Here is a 16,144-nt window from a genome sequence, read left to right as displayed (position 1 = left end):
TTTATAATTTAGGAAGTTTTCATGAAGAAGGGAATGAAAATGGCGGATTAGAGTGGGGAAAACTTGGGAAAGGGTCTTGAGAAACACAGGGAGACAGATAAAAATAGATGTCCAATTCTATGGACAAGATCAACACAGAGGGTTTAACAGAATCTCAGGGTAAGGGATGACTATACCACTGGATCCCAGATTTGAGAGAGTAACTTATTTTGCACTTTCTAAATATGTTTCTGGGACTATAGATATTCCCTTTCCTTAATTAACGTTAGTTTACAAAGAGGACTATGGCAGAATCTGCAGGAGGGAAGAAACAGGGGACCAAGTTCTAACAGGAGAGGACTGGTAAGGGCAAAGAAACTAGGAAGATCCTGACAAATTTTACCATTACATGCAGGAGGATATAAAAGAAGGAGCAGGTGCAAGAGTGAGGGATGACAGCAGGTTATCATACAGATGGTTGGGGATTGTGTAGACTTTAAAATATGGTGTGGCTTTCAAGTAAAGGTCTAGGTGAAAATGGATACCTTAAATATGAAACCCTGGGGAAAATTGTCGATTAGCAGCAAATAAGAGGAGAATTGAAAGAAGAGAAAAGGAGCATTATCTCATGAGTTGGAAAGGTTAAATAAGATGAATGCTTAAAATATGCCACTGATAATGGCAATTAGGAGGTCATTGGTTATCTTAACAAATGTTGTTTCAGTAATGTGATGGGGTAGATAGTAGATTGCATTGAGTAATGGGGAGTGAACTAAATGTAGTTAACTCACTCCGTAGTTTGGCAGTGAATACATTGAAAATAGTTTTATGTCTGGCTGCTGAAAGGAGGAAAATTTACAGATTTTTAAAAAAATTTCTTTTAGTCTTGGGAAGCTTAACAAATGTAATATGCTAATTTTGTTTAAAAAATTAAAAGGCAGCCCAGTTCCACATGTAAGGAGGTTGAAAGTTGCCACTCTATCCTAACAACAAATAAAAATCTGAATGGGCTAAAACATCAACAATTCTTCTGGCATCCATAAGACAGCGGAGGACACTGGGCAAACTGCTGTGACTGGAGAGACAGAGACAAACACAGGGAGGAAAATAGCAGTGGAGACCAGGGCTGGAGTAGGAAAATCTGAACTGTGATTTACAAATTGCTGGAGGCTCAGGGTGGACAACTCGGAGTTAAACACTCCAGGTGTCCCAGTCCTAGGGGGCCCCACAATATCATGAGATTTACCTCCAGGAGCTCAACCTTGTGAAATTTACAAATCACAGACCCAGGCCAACTAAAAGACTGAGACTATATATCACAGCACTAAAGAATATTTTCCTTCCCCTCACATCTTACTACCATATTAGTAACAGCCTAACTGAAGCATGTCTGACTATCAAGAACTACTAACAGGCAAAAAACACAATTTGAAAACAAAGAGTGAGCCTCAGAACCAGACAAGGCAGGGATATTGGAATTATCATCCCAGGAATTTTAAACAATTATAATGAGTATGCTAAGGGCTCTCATGGGTAAAACAGACATCATGTAAGCACAGATGAACAATGTAAGCAAAGAGACAGAAATCCTAAGAAAGAACCAAAAAGATATGCTAGAGATTAAAAACAACAACAACACTGTAACAAAAATGTAAAATGCCTTTGATGAACTTACTAGTAGACTGGACATACCTGAGGAAGGAACCTCTGAGCCAGGTGTCATATCATTAGAATCCTTAAAACCGAAAAGCAAAGAGAACCAAGACTGAACACAAGAGAACAGAATATCCAAGGACCATGCGACAACTATATGTGTAACACACATGTAATTGGAATGCCAGAAGGATATGAAAGAGAAAAAAAAATAGAAGAAATATTTGAAGAAATAATGACTGAAAATTTCCTCCAAATTAGTGTCAGACACTAAACCACGGACCTAGGAAGATCAGAGATAATTACAAAATGCTATACTTAGGCATCTCATCTTTGAACTATAGAGAAACAAACACAAAGAAAAAATCCTGAAGAAAGCTTTCCTATCAAGGGAATAGACGGATTCCTTACCTCTAGAGGAGCAAAGATACAGATTACGTACGATTTCTCCTCAGAAACCTTGCAAGCAAGAAGATAGTAGACTTAAAGATTTAGTATTGAAAGAAACAAAATAAAACAAGCAAAAAAAGGATACCAACCTGGAATTCGGTACACTGTGAAATTATCCTTGAAAACTGAAGAAATAGAGACTTTGTAAAACAAGCAAAATGTGAGGGACTTTGTTGCCAGTAGACCTGACTTTCAAGAAGTTCTTTAGAGATATGGAAAACGATATAGATCAGAAACTTACATCTTCACAAGAAAGAGCACTGAAGAAGGAATAAGTAAAGGTAAAATAAAACTTTTATTTTTCTTATTCTCAATTGATTCAACAGATAACAGTTTTTTTTCCTTCAAAATAATACCAGCCACATTTCTAATTATATATGCTTATGTATTTATCATATATATCCTCATGCATGCTCATAGATAAGTGAAATGAATGACCCAATAACACAAGATATAAGAATAATAATTAGAATTATTTTGTTATTGTAAGGTACTCACACTACCAAAAATGATACAATGTTATTCAAGAGTGGATGTGAGTGCTGGTAAGGTGGCTCAGTTGGTTGGAGCGTTGTTCTGTACTCCAAAAGGTCGAGGGTTCGATTCCTAGTCAGGGCACATATCTAGGTTGCAGGTTTGATCCCTGGTCAGAGCATATACAGGAGGCAATGTTTCTCACATTGATGTCTCCCTCTCTCTCAAGTAAATAAACATATCCTTGGATGAGGATAAAACAGTTTTAAAAAGGAGTGGACTTGAGTAAATATATACTCCAAATTCTAAGGTAACCACTAAAAAAAGTAAAACTGATTACGCTAAGAAAGGAGAAAAAATATAATCATTTAAAATGCTTAAATAAAACTACAAAATGCAGAAAAGGAGTGGAAGACAAAAAATAGTGACAAAGAACATGAGCAACAAACAGATACCAGTAATGAATATGAGACATGTTAATCCAACTATGTCAATAATCACACCGAATAGTAATAGTCTAAATGCACCCACCAGAAGACATTGACAGAATGGATCAAAACCACCACCTAACTATATATTGTTTACAGGAAATCCACTTTAAATTTAAAAACACATATAGATTAAAAGTAAATGAATAGAAAAAAATATACCATGCTAAATCTAACAAAAAAAAAACCCACATACAACAGGAGTAGTTATATTAATTTTAGACAGAACAGCCTTCCAAGTAAGGAAAGACATCAGGGAGGAAAGGGGCATTGTAAAATACTAAAGGGGTCATTTCCCCAACAAGTTATTATAATTCTTAATGTGTATACACCTAACAGCTGAGCATCAAGTTATGTGAAGCAAAAACTGATAGAATTACAAAGAGATATAGATGAGTCCATTATTGTTGGGAGCTTCAATACCGCTGTATCAGAAACGAACAGGTGCAGCAGGCAAAAATCAGTAAGAGCACAGTTGAACTCAACAACACCATCAATCAGCTGATTATACAGGGTGATGCAAAAGTAGGTTTACTCTTGTTTGTATAAAAAATATTACAATAATTAATAAATAATACAGGAATGAACTCTATTCACATACTCATAACTGTAAACCTACTTTTGCCCAAACCCTGTAAATGACCTTTGTACACTGCTTCATCCAACATCAGCAAAATGCACATTCTTCTCAAGCTAACATGAACCTTCACCAAGATAGAGCACATTTTGGGCCAAAAAATATGCCTTTACAAATTTAAAGGTATAGAAATAGCATAAACACTGCTTTTAGACCACAATGAAATTAAACTAGAAATCAGAAACAGAAATGTAAATTAAAAATCCTAATATACATGAAGATTAAATAACACATTTCTAAATAATTTGTGGGTCAAAGAAGAAATCTCAAGAGAAATTTTAAAATATTTGAACTAAATAAAAATGAAAATGAAAATTATCTAAATTTGTGGATGTACAGGAAATTTATAGCATTGAGTACATATATTAGAAAAGAGCTAAAATAAATAATTTAAGTTTTCACCTTAGAAAACTCAAAAAGAAAAGATAAGTTGAATAAGAATGAGCAGAAGAAAATAAAAAGAATTAGACCATAACTCTATGAAATTAAAAACAGAAAATCAATAGAGAAAAAAAAAAGTTGGTTCTTTGAAAAGATCAACAAAATCACCAAACTAAATTAAAAAAATAGAGAGAGAACACAAATTATTAACCCTTTGCACTCGCTTGCTTTTTTCTCAATTCCTTTATTCTACTTGGGATTTAATTTTTTAAATACCCTAGATTTTACAAAGCACGGCAGTAGAATAAAAAACTGGAGTTTCTTTTCATACAAACTTATTTATTTGGATTTTTTTAATATTTCAAATTATTGATACATTCAAAGAGTATAAAAAGAGCTGCTACTGATGCTAACCGTGTCAAGTCACACTCGACATCCGAGTGCAAAAGGTTAAGATCAGATATTAAAGAGAACACATAACTACAATTCCCATGGAAATTAAAAAAAAATAAATAAAGGAATACTATTGATAGCTCTATGCCCTCAAATTTGAAAATCTAGATAAAATGACTAATTCCTTAAAAAGCAAACCTGCCAAAACTCATACAAAAAGAAACAGAGGATATGAATAGGCCTATATCTACTAAAGATATTAAGTCAATAATTAGTAACCTTTCAAATCAGAAAGCATCGTGCCCAGATGAATTTACTGGAAAATTCAAATATTTAAGGCACAATTTTTCAAGAAAGAATTTATAAATATTTTTTAATAATAAATCTTTATTGTTCAGATTATTACAGGTGTTCCTCTCCCCCCCCCAAAGCTCCCCTCCACCTGATTCCCCACCCCACCCCATGCCCTTACCCCCCGCCACTGTCTTCATCCATAGGTGTAAGATTTTTGTCCAATCTCTTCCTGCACCCCTCACACCCCCTTCCCCCTGAGAATTGTTCGTCCCCTCCCTTTCTATGTCCCTGATTCTATTGTATTCACCAGTCCATTATGTTCTTCAGATTTTTTATTCACTTGATTTTTAGATTCACTTGTTGGTAGGTAGCTATTTGATGTCTTTTTGTTGTTCATAATTTTTACCTTTACCTTTTCTTCTTCTTCCTCTTCTTAAAGAATACCCTTCAGCATTTCATGTAATCCTGGTTTGGTGGTGATGAACTCCTTTAGCTTTTTCTTGTCTGTGAAGCTCTTCATCTGACCTTCAATTCTGAATGATAGCTTTGCTGGGTAGAGTAATCTTGGTTGTAGGTTCTTGCTGTTCATCACTGAATATTTCTTGCCACTCCCTTCTGGCCTGAATAATTTCTGTAGAGAAATCAGCTGACAGTCGTATGGGTACTCCTTTATAGGTAACTAACTGTTTTTCTCTTGCTGCTTTCAAGATACTCTCTTTGTCTTTTGCCCTTGGCATTTTAATTATGATGTGTCTTGGTGTGGTCCTCTTTGGATTCCTCTTGTTTGGGGTTCTGTGCGCTTCCTGAACTTGTAAGTCTATTTCTTTCACCAGGTGGGGGAATTTTTCTGTCATTATTTCTTCAAATAGGTTTAAAGTAGCTTGCTCTCTCTCTTCTTCTGGCACCCCAAAAATTCGGATGTTGGTACGCTTCAAGCCGTCCCAGAGGCTCCTTACGCTATCCTCACACTTTTGGATTCTTCTTTCTTTCCGCCTCTCTGGTTGGGTGTTTTTTTCTTCCTCATATTCCAGATCTTTGGTTTGACTCTTGGGTATGGTGATCTACAGTTGAGTTTCTATATATTCTTTATTTCAGACAGTGTATGCTTAATTTCTGACTGGTCCTTTTCCATTTTTTTGGCATTCTCATTAAGGTCCTTGAAGGTCTCACTAAGTTCCTCGGAGGTCTCTTCAAGTTTCTCAGCAGTTTTTAGAAGATTCTTGAGTAACCTTATAAATGTGGTTCTGAACACTGTGTCGTCCAGTAGTTTACTTTCCTCCATCTCTCCTATTCATGACATGCTTCGATGTCTCCGCATTTTGGCTGCCTCCCTGTGTTGAAGGAGTGGCTTTGTGTGGTCAGTGACCTATAGGGGCCGATAGCTCAGCTTCCCCAATCACCCTAGGTGGTCGCTCTTGGTACACCCCTTTGTGGGCTGCGTGCAAAGTCTTGGTGTAGTTAAGCCTTGATTGCTGTTGGTACACTGGGAGGAATTGACCTCCAGGCCAATTGGCTGTGAGGACCCGCAGTGTCTATAATGGAAGCACTGCTGCGCTGGAGACACGCTTATGGTACAGGTGGGGCTTTGGTGCTCACTGAGTCCGCCTCCCGAATGTGTCACTTATGGATGTGAGGAGTTGAAATGTGGTGTGTCACACTGACCACTAGGTATACTGGCTTCTGGATCTCCAATGGGGTGCAGTTCAGCTACTGTCTGAGGCCACCCTGCAGAAACTACAGCAAGAACTTCCGTCCTCTCCTCCCTGCTTGGAGCTTGGAGGCTTTGGAGCTGTCTGCATTGGGTTGCAAGTTTACTAGCTTAAACTGCAATAGAGAAGGCCATTCATATGCAAAAGCCACTGCTAGGAGCTTGGGAGTGTTTGTAGATTGTGCGGGGTGGAGTCTCAGAGTGTCACTAGGCTAGGGCGTGGCAAACAGCGATGACTGGCAGTGAGCCGTCTCCAACCACGTTGCCGCGTCTCGTGCCCCAGTCCAGGCAACAATTGTACCTCCACGCAGCTCTGCTAGCAAGCCAACCTCACTCTCCGACCCAATGGCAGACAGCCCAGTCTCTCCCCAGAAACTGGATTTCAGAGAGATTGGGAGCTTATCTCTCTTCGGATTGAAGAAAGCAATGCCCTCCGCCAGCTGGGTTCCGCCGTCAGCCCGTATCGCGCGCACGCTCTCCTGTACCTCAGTTTTTCAGTGTTTGTGCCCTGCTTGCTCCCCTCTCTTTCAGTCTAGTTGTAGAGCTTCCGCTCAGCCAGCTTTCCCATGGTTCTGGGTGATAGACGTTCTGTCTTTTAGTTGTAGTTTTGGAAATTGTTGTGGCCGGCAGCAGCCCAGATGTTTACCTACGCCACCATCTTGGATCTCTCCTCTATAAATATTTTTTAAATAAAAAATATTATTTTCCTATATAGAAATTATTTATGTGGATATATAATTTCTGTAGTCCTATCCTAAATAATCTTTATATTTATAACTTCTATGAATTTCTCCTAAATATATAATCAGATATAATAAAAGCATATATGTATAAGCATTTCACAAATGTTGATAAATTGTAAATAACTTAAGGGTGACCAAATTTGAATTCCTTGTAAAAATCTCTCAAGTCCAAAATCATAAATTTTTTCTACTTTTTAAACTTCCATGTAAAAAATTACTGATATTTCACATTCAAAGTGACTGAAATTGAGCCTATGCTATTGCCTTCCAAAAAAATAAAAAATCCTTGTCTCTGCACATTGTGCATGCCAAGATCCAGAGTTCATTCTTATGACATCTTTCTCACGCTTCTGTATGTTCAAACAATTTCCAGGTCTTGTCTATATTACCTAATTTTTATTTAAAAATTTTAGTAGTCACATTAAAAAGTAAAAATAAACAGTTGAAATATATTTTAATATATTCAAACTAACATACTCCAAATATTTCAATATGTGATCAATATTAACTATTATTGAGATATTTTCTATTTTCTCATACAAAGTCTTTGAAATCAGTGTATAAATTATACTTACAGTATATCTTAATTTCGACTAGCCACATTTAAAATGTTCAAATATCCACATATGAATGATAGCCAATATTTTGGATGGGACAGGTCTAGATCTAGTATTTCTTGAAGACATCTTCTTCTCTTGATTCCCATTAATGGTATCTTTGAACCCTATAAAAGTTTCTCTGGATTACAGCCATAAGTATTTTAACTTCTAGACTAGACCAAAAGAATATTTTTACCATATTGCAGCCAGATTGGATTTTTTAAAAAACAAAGTATTTATAGTATTTTCTCATCTTTAAAAGTCTTGAATAGTTCTGTCTCTAGCAGTAGAAGTATTTAAAATGAGGATAATACTCTTCATGATCACATCCAGATTTGCCTCTCTCACCCAAAATATTAGCACTTTCCCATTGCCTTTAAATTATTGTCCCATAGATGCAATATTTTTTTACTGATTTTTGTAACTTCCACTTGAAATGCTATTCCTCCTCAGTCATCACATATTGATCCTTCATGTTTAAGGTAAATGCAACTCCTTCAAGAAAACTTTGCATTCCTTATAGATTGAAGAGTTCCCATCTTGCACTTCTTTCCTTTTTTAAATGTAAATGTTTAACTGCATCGATGTAAAATTAACAATTAAAAGAAACAAACATTATTTTAATTAACATTTACCCTAGAAGCTGCTAGAAAACAAATCTAGGGATGTAATTCAAATATAGAATGAGGCTGTATAAATACATTTACTAGGGCTCAAGATGTCCAGATAGATCTGGAATATGACATATACTCAATATGTGTTACTTAGCCAATATGTGAAAAATATCTCTCAAAAATCCTACCCAGATTATTTTAATCTTTTTTAGGTGAGATAATAGCATTCCATCTTGCATTTATTTCTAACCTAAAACTATTATACCAAGTTTTAATAGCCTACTTACTTAACCACCTCCTCTGTAGTACATATGCTCTGGAGGGGAGGGATATTTTCTTGTTCATCACTGAAACATTCATATGCGGCAATGAATTACTGGCAGAAAGAAGAGAAAACAGTCTTTAAAATGTGGATGATAAAATGAGTTATCAAAAATATGTCAAGTGATGACATTAAAATTTAAGATGCCGATTGAATTAGTTACTACTTTACCTTCAAATTTTACTAAAATGCTTATGAAGGATTGATGCAAGTTTAAAACTCCTAATGAAAACCCATTTTTGATACCCAATGACACAATCAAATGATGAGAAAAACTGGTAAATATTAGGTAAAGAAAAAATATATACATTGGGTATGTAAATACATATATTTATATGTATATATACACATGTACATGATGTTACTCAATCTATATAAGGTATATTGCAAATGAGACATTGCATTATATTTTTAAAATAATAAGAGTAAAATAACTGGGGCCCACTCACAAAACGTTACAAGCATAAAAAGAAAAATAGAATATACCATAACCTCAAAACATTTTCCAATTTGAGAAGGCACATGTTGGAGGCAGGATCAAGGGTTCACATTAAATATATAATGTTCTTCCTTTTCTTGATTTTGTATTTCTCAGTTATAGAATTTCTATTTGGTTCTTATAATTTCCAATTATCTGTTGAAAATCTCAATGTTACTCATATTTTATTGTGTGTATTAAACATGATTACTTTAATGTCTTTTTCTGACAACTCCATTATCTGGATCCCCTGTGGTTCTGTTTCAATTATCTACTGTTGTTATGGTTTAGAATCACATTGTCTTTTTTCCTGATATGTCTGGTTAGTTTTGATTGAGTGGTGGATATTGTGCATAAAAGTTGTAGAAATAATTTCGGGCCCAGACAATGTTATTTTCCTCCACAGAGAATTTGCTTTGCATTTGCCAAGTGCCTGGGGAGAATCATTCTGAAAGAATTACAATCCAATTCAGAACTGAGATGAAGTAATGCTGAGCTCGAGTCTCTGTTAGATCGTTTCTACTTCTGCTTCCCCCTTATTCCTAGAGAATAATTCTGTCTCAACTCACAGAAAGCATGTTCATTAGCCTATACCACTTGGCAGGTCCTTGACTTTAACATCTAACGCTTCAAATATAAGATTACCAAAATTGTTCCAGATTATCAGTCCCCTTCAAAATAGACAAGTATCTCCAGAATAAAAGCAAACCCAAGTGCTGCTCATGTCCCTGAGTCATTAGCCTCTCCAAGATCTTGATCAAGTATTTCTTCACTTTCTTGGTATTTTTCTATGCTTTCCTGTAGCTATTATAACAATATCACTCTAGGTTTAGGTCTAGATCTATATTTATCCCACTTCTTAAAAATTTACCTTTATTGTTGAAAGTATTACAGATGTCCCCTTTGTTTTCCCATTGACCCTCTCCACCCCGCATCTGCCCCTCCCAGGCCTTCACCACACTATTGTGTGTGTCCACGGGCTATGCATATATGCATATATGTTCCCCTATTATGCACTCCCCACCCAACCACCCATCCCTGCCTTCCCTCTGAAATTTGTCTGTGTGTTCCATGCTTCAATGTCTCTGGATCTGTTTTGTTCATCAGTTTATTTTGTTCATTAGAGTCCACATAGGAGTGAGATCATGTGATACTGATCTTTCTCTGACTAGCTTATTTCACTTAGCATAATAATGTCCAGGTCCATCCATGCTGTCTCAAAGGGTAAAAGTTCTTTTTTTTACAGCTGCGTAGTATTCCATTGTGTAAACGTACCACAGCTTTTTTGTTTTGTTAATCTTCATCTGAGGATATTTTTCCATTGATTTTTAGAGAGAGTGGAAAGGAGAAGGAAAGACAGACAGAAACATTGATGTGAGGATTGACTGGTTGCCTCCTGCATGTCCCTTGGCCAGGGCTGGGGATCAAGCTGCAACCTGTACATGCCCTTGACTGGAAACAAAGTCAGGACCCTTCAAACCAAGGGCTGATGATCTATCCACTGAGCCAAACCTGCTAGAACTACTACACCTTTTTTATCCACTCATCTGCTGATGGGCATTTGGGCTGTTTCCAAAGCTTAGCTATACCACTTTCCATTGGTTCTCAGCCAGAGGATTAGTCTGATTAGCACAGTTCACCATTGCTGGAAGCAGAAATCCCTGACCTAATCTTAAACAAAAATTTATCCTTGGGAATCCTATAAGAATGGAGTTGACTCTGATTTCTTTGAGCATCTTTACATTTGCCTTTATCAGGTGCTTCTTGGCTTGGGATATATTTTCATCTTAGTTTCTCAGCTTGTTGCTTTCTGGCCAACAAAGTATAATTTTAAAATCAAAACATATTTGAATTTTAGGCCCTTAGTTACAATGTAATAGATAATGTAATTCCTCTGACCAGGAGTTTACAGACACACATGGAAAAGCCTTGCTCTGTTGGAAGCTGTAGATTAATTTCTAGTGTTTTATTGTTTTGGTTCCTTCTTATTACCTTCTATACATTCAAACAAGGTCTTGTCCTGTCTCTATAGGATGCTTAAAAACAAACCCCCTTGATTATCAAACTGCAAATACTCTAGAATGGCCTAAGAGAAATTTCAGACTTGCAACCTCTGTGATTTTAATTCCACCTTTCCTTTTTATTTATTTATTTTTTTCAATACAAGGCTTTTATTGTACATCTTTATAGTTTCACAAACAAGTGTGACAAATCATTAGGCATCTCGGTGTTTCTATAACTGGACAACTTAGATCTTATTCATCAGCCTGCTGAACTGTTCCTTTTTCAGAAACGTAGATACCATCCAAAATTTTTCTGATATCCTTGTTTTTAACTGTTGTGGCTTACTGAATCAAAGCAGCTGAATTTGATACAAGTTCAATGTCATTTCCTTCAAGAATCAACTCTGTCTGGGCTTGAGATACTGAACTAGCAACGCCTGACCTCATCCGAACTCTGTGGATGTATTTTTCGCCCAAGAAATTTCTAATTTCAACAAGAGAACCATTCTCCCAAATAACGACGTTGATGGGGAAGCGAGCGTACACAGACCTCATCTTGTAACGGAAGCCCGGTGCAACACCCTTGATCCTGTGCTGTACATGACTGCAGCTAGTGCGAACCAGTTCCTTTCACTTCCCCCTCCCCCTTGTCACCCCGGAGCCTCTTCTTTTTCTTTCCAAGGAGAATGAACTCTACATGGTTGTGGTTGAAGTCCCTCTGCCTGGAGCCTCTGGGGCCCTTCACAATAACTGTGCGTCCCTTCAGAGTTATGCCCACATTTCTGGGAAGTCCACAGTCTGATTGCTGAGAATGGTCTTCATCCTCGCAGTAGATGAGACAAAGAGGAAGCCTCCACCTTTGCTTTCGACTCTCAGAGTTTTTCTGAGTTTCCTGAGTGCTCAAGTAATCCTTTAAGATGTTGTTTTGGTAAATGTTATTCAGAATTCGTACATATTCTGTAACAGCAGTCCCCCTCCCCCGGCCCCCAGATTAACCTGTCCGATACATTGCTACTAGAATTACAAGTCTAATAAAAATTTCTAAGCATGCTATTACTTTCTGAAAAAAACAGCAATTAACTATTCATATGTACAGCCAAGAAGACTCACAAAAAGTCACAAAAACCATAACAACACTGAAATGTAAGAATGTGTTATACTTTCACAGAAGAATCATATTGAGGACTTACCAGTGATCAATGAATGCTTTGGTCAAAAACTAGATTAGCAGGGTCAACCATGAAAACTGTTAGAATTAGATTAAACTCAACTCTTTTAAGATTCACTACTACTGAAACTTAGAGTTTATCAATAAGAAACAATGTCCGCTCCTTCCTCTGGGGGAGTGTCTCTCTGAGAACAGTCCACTCTTCAAACCCCTCAATCCACAGATTCTGCCACCCTCCCAGGCATCATGGGTACCTTTATCCCTTCACCCACTTAGAGCTACAGCTCCCAGGGTTAGACTAAATCGAAGTGCTCTCTTTCTTCTGTTTCTCAGAATAAAAGCTAGTCTTAAAGGTGAAGTCTGAGAGTGTCCTGGATACAGTTTATTTTGTCAATTGTATTTTTATGTATTCCTTTTGGTCAAAGTAGTAATACAAATTACATTTTATTATACAGAAATAGATTTTTCTCCCAGAGGTAACCAGTCAATGCGAGCAGGAAAAGCTTCCTCCTTAGCCACTAAAGCTGTTTTATATAAGGCTGCAAGGCCACGGGCATTTGTTAAGGCTGTGTACACATTAGATTCTATAGCTTGAAGCTGAGAAGGATTCTGTCCATGCCATGCTGAACATTAATGTTATTGAAAGAATTCACGTTCTCCCTGTTGACAAATATCCTTCCTATATAAAGCTGTCTCATTTAAGATGAATAAATTATTAGCAACAGCAGAGAAAAGAAGAGAAAATTTTTCAATCTAAGAAAAAGGAAGAATTTCCTTCAAGAATGACAGACAAATTATACACTTTAAAAAGCTTTTTTTTTTTCTATGAAACAAAATGGAATAGTTGGAAAGCATCTACTTTGTACATCTAGCTATAAGGCACATACAAGCAGTGGATACTGTGAAACATGGAATTAAAGATGAGATTAAAAGACAATGGACTGAGTGAGTGCTCAGGGTACAGAAATGCATTTGGGTTCCAACAAAGATATGGAAAGAGTGACAAATACCTAAAATGGAACAGCAGAATTAAGTTCTCCAATAGGAAAATCCACAAAAAGGAAGCTCAATAGTGCAGAGAAGTGAATGAGTGACAAAAATGGAAAAGCTTCCAAGGAAAATGAAAATAAAATGGAATATATTCCATTTATTGGTGCTACTGAGGAAGAATTAAGGTGAATTATAGGTGCTACTGAGGAAGAATTAAGAACAAATGGAACAGATGTAATGATCGTAAGTATAATTATCATTTTAAAAAAATGATTCTTGTGGAAGAAAATCTGCCTGCAGATATTTCTGCTCATACCAAGATATGAGACAAATAAAATTATTCCATGCCTAGGTTTAAATTAGAACTAGATATGCTAATATATATATACCAGTAGTAAATTTTAAATAGATGATAGAGAGAAATGAATATAGTGATAGATAGATGGAAGGAAGAAAAGATCTCCCTCTTACAGAAAATATAAAGAAAACAGTCTCTTAAGGAAAATTAAAGGAAATAAAAATATTAGCTAATATATATATATTTGCTATGTGCCTCACTATATTCTAAGCACTTTATATATAATATCAATTCTTATTAAATTACATAGACTATTAATTCTCACAAGAACTCTGTGATGTAGGTATTATCATTCCCCTTTTCTGAATTATCACTGTAGCCAGGTGTGTGGGAATCACAGAGCCATACCTGTGGCAGCCAAGGTGGAGTATGTAATAGCCCCATGAGCAGAGGAAGCTTTTGCAAAAGGAAGAAATGAAAAGCAAACAAAAACAATAATAGATGTCCACCACAAGAGTACCAAAATGATAACAAACATTTTTAAAGAAAAGTAATAAGCAAAATGTATAACAAAAACATAAAAGTTGAAATATTTAGATCAGAAAATAATTTAAATAAAAAGCACAAATATAACAAACATTTATACTAATTAAAATTATCTATACAGTAAAAACATAACTGGTATGCTTCTATTAATTGAATAATATAATAAGAAAATATAGGTAGAAAATCTGTTAAGAAAAAATGATAAATTGAGAGAAACACTTTTAGGATATAAAATTTAAAATAATCATTCATTCTGTGTCAGATGAAGTAGAAGTATGAAGACCTGAAGAACATACAACATAATCAGTAAGGAAAAATGTTGATGTCTATTTTGACTTCTTAACCTCATATAGAAAATGTGACTTTAAATTTCCATGAAACATTTTCAGAAATTGGTCTAAACTGAAACACACAAATAAAAACAATCTCCAAATTTCCAAAATATAATTTATATTGGCTAGAAATAGACGTTGATAACAAATATTTATATTTTAATAGTTCCAAACACTTGGAGATTTGAAAATCCTCTTAAATTAATTATTGAGCCCAATAAGATAAAAAGGTTACTTCTAATTATAATTTTCTAGGATTCAATGAGTTGGAAATAGTAATATGAATATATTGTCAATGAACCCCATTATTTAAAAATTAATTACAATAACTGTTTATTCATATTTAAAATTAATGACTAATTCAATACTTTTAAATGATTGTTTTGAACTTAAAATCTACTCTAGTCAACTTAGTTGTGTATTTTAAAGCCCCAACGCATTTTATTCCATACCATGTCTTCCACTATGACAAAAAAATATATCTCTTTCTTCATATTTAAATTTTTTTCAAAAAATGGATTTTGATTAGAAGGTATCATACATGATGTAAAGGTCAATAAAACTTGATTAAAATGATGCATGCAATATCACTATCTTTTAATTGAATTTCATAGTAATGATTAACATAAAGATGATGGGGAAAATGATTGAGAGTTGTCTTCAACTTTAGCACATTTAAGTTAATCTTTATTCTTAGATACTAATGCTATTACTCTCTTAAATATCTCTAAATTCCTAAATAGAATGAATTTCCCAAATGAATTTGGCAAGCCCTATAACTACTAGAGGGCAGTAAAGTCTTTTCCTATGCCCAGATCGCCAGTACAATTAGCTCCTTGCAAAACCACATGGAGTAACTGTATGATGCAACTTTAGCTGCATTTTCTGCCAAATAGTATTCTGGGAAACCTATTTGGTTCTAATATTTGCACTTTAAAACAAAATCCAATCACTTGATCCATCCCGATCAATAAACACTAATTAGCAAGCTAATCATTGTAATTAGGTTACACATGTGTTCGAATGGTATATTCCTTTTTAAATATCAGATATTATCACTCTTGCTATAACACACTCTACCGAAATTGTTTTAGGACTTTCTTGAAAAGAGTCATTCAAATGTTAAATAACTGCTTCGTTTAAGATATCACATGACACATATTTACTATAAAATCATGTGTCTAGCAAACTTTTCAATGCTATTCTTGGTAAAGAAATACCCAAAATAGAATTTTGGTGCTCTGAGGAATATATGTAAAAATGATTTAGTTGCCTAGCAACACCCCACCCCCAATAGAAAATGAGGAACTTTGTATACTCTGGAGCCATTTTTTTTTTAAATGTTATTTCTGTGGTGCAGCGTATTAGATCAGCATGCCTTGTGAACAGGATTTTCACAGTCAGGAGATGTGACTGTGTTTAAGATTCCTTTTTCCAGTCACTAGTTCATTGTCAGCGGCAGCTACAGAGCAGCTTTATGTGCATTCAGAGACCGCCAGGAAATTAGTTCTGCATGACTGAGTCAGCACTGTAGCTCAGAGCAGGAGGATCACCCATTTCCTTAAGCAATTGTTTGTTCCTTGTTGTGATAACA

The 16,144-nt window shown here is 35.5% G+C and overlaps 1 pseudogene across 1 annotated transcript; it reads right to left on the bottom strand.

The window, feature by feature from the left end:
• Window positions 1-11,376: 11,376 nt before the first annotated feature.
• LOC307105546 (large ribosomal subunit protein uL6-like) lies at window positions 11,377-12,044 on the bottom strand (annotated as a pseudogene). The gene has a single exon. The product of its transcript is annotated as a large ribosomal subunit protein uL6-like (transcript).
• Between the last annotated feature and the right edge of the window lie 4,100 nt (window positions 12,045-16,144).

The sequence above is a fragment of the Cnephaeus nilssonii genome (assembly GCF_951640355.1).
Source record: "Cnephaeus nilssonii genome assembly, chromosome: 9".
NCBI lineage: Eukaryota > Metazoa > Chordata > Mammalia > Chiroptera > Vespertilionidae > Cnephaeus > Cnephaeus nilssonii.
The sequence above is the reverse complement of the archived record's forward strand: the minus strand, read 5'-3'. Positions and strand labels throughout refer to the sequence as shown.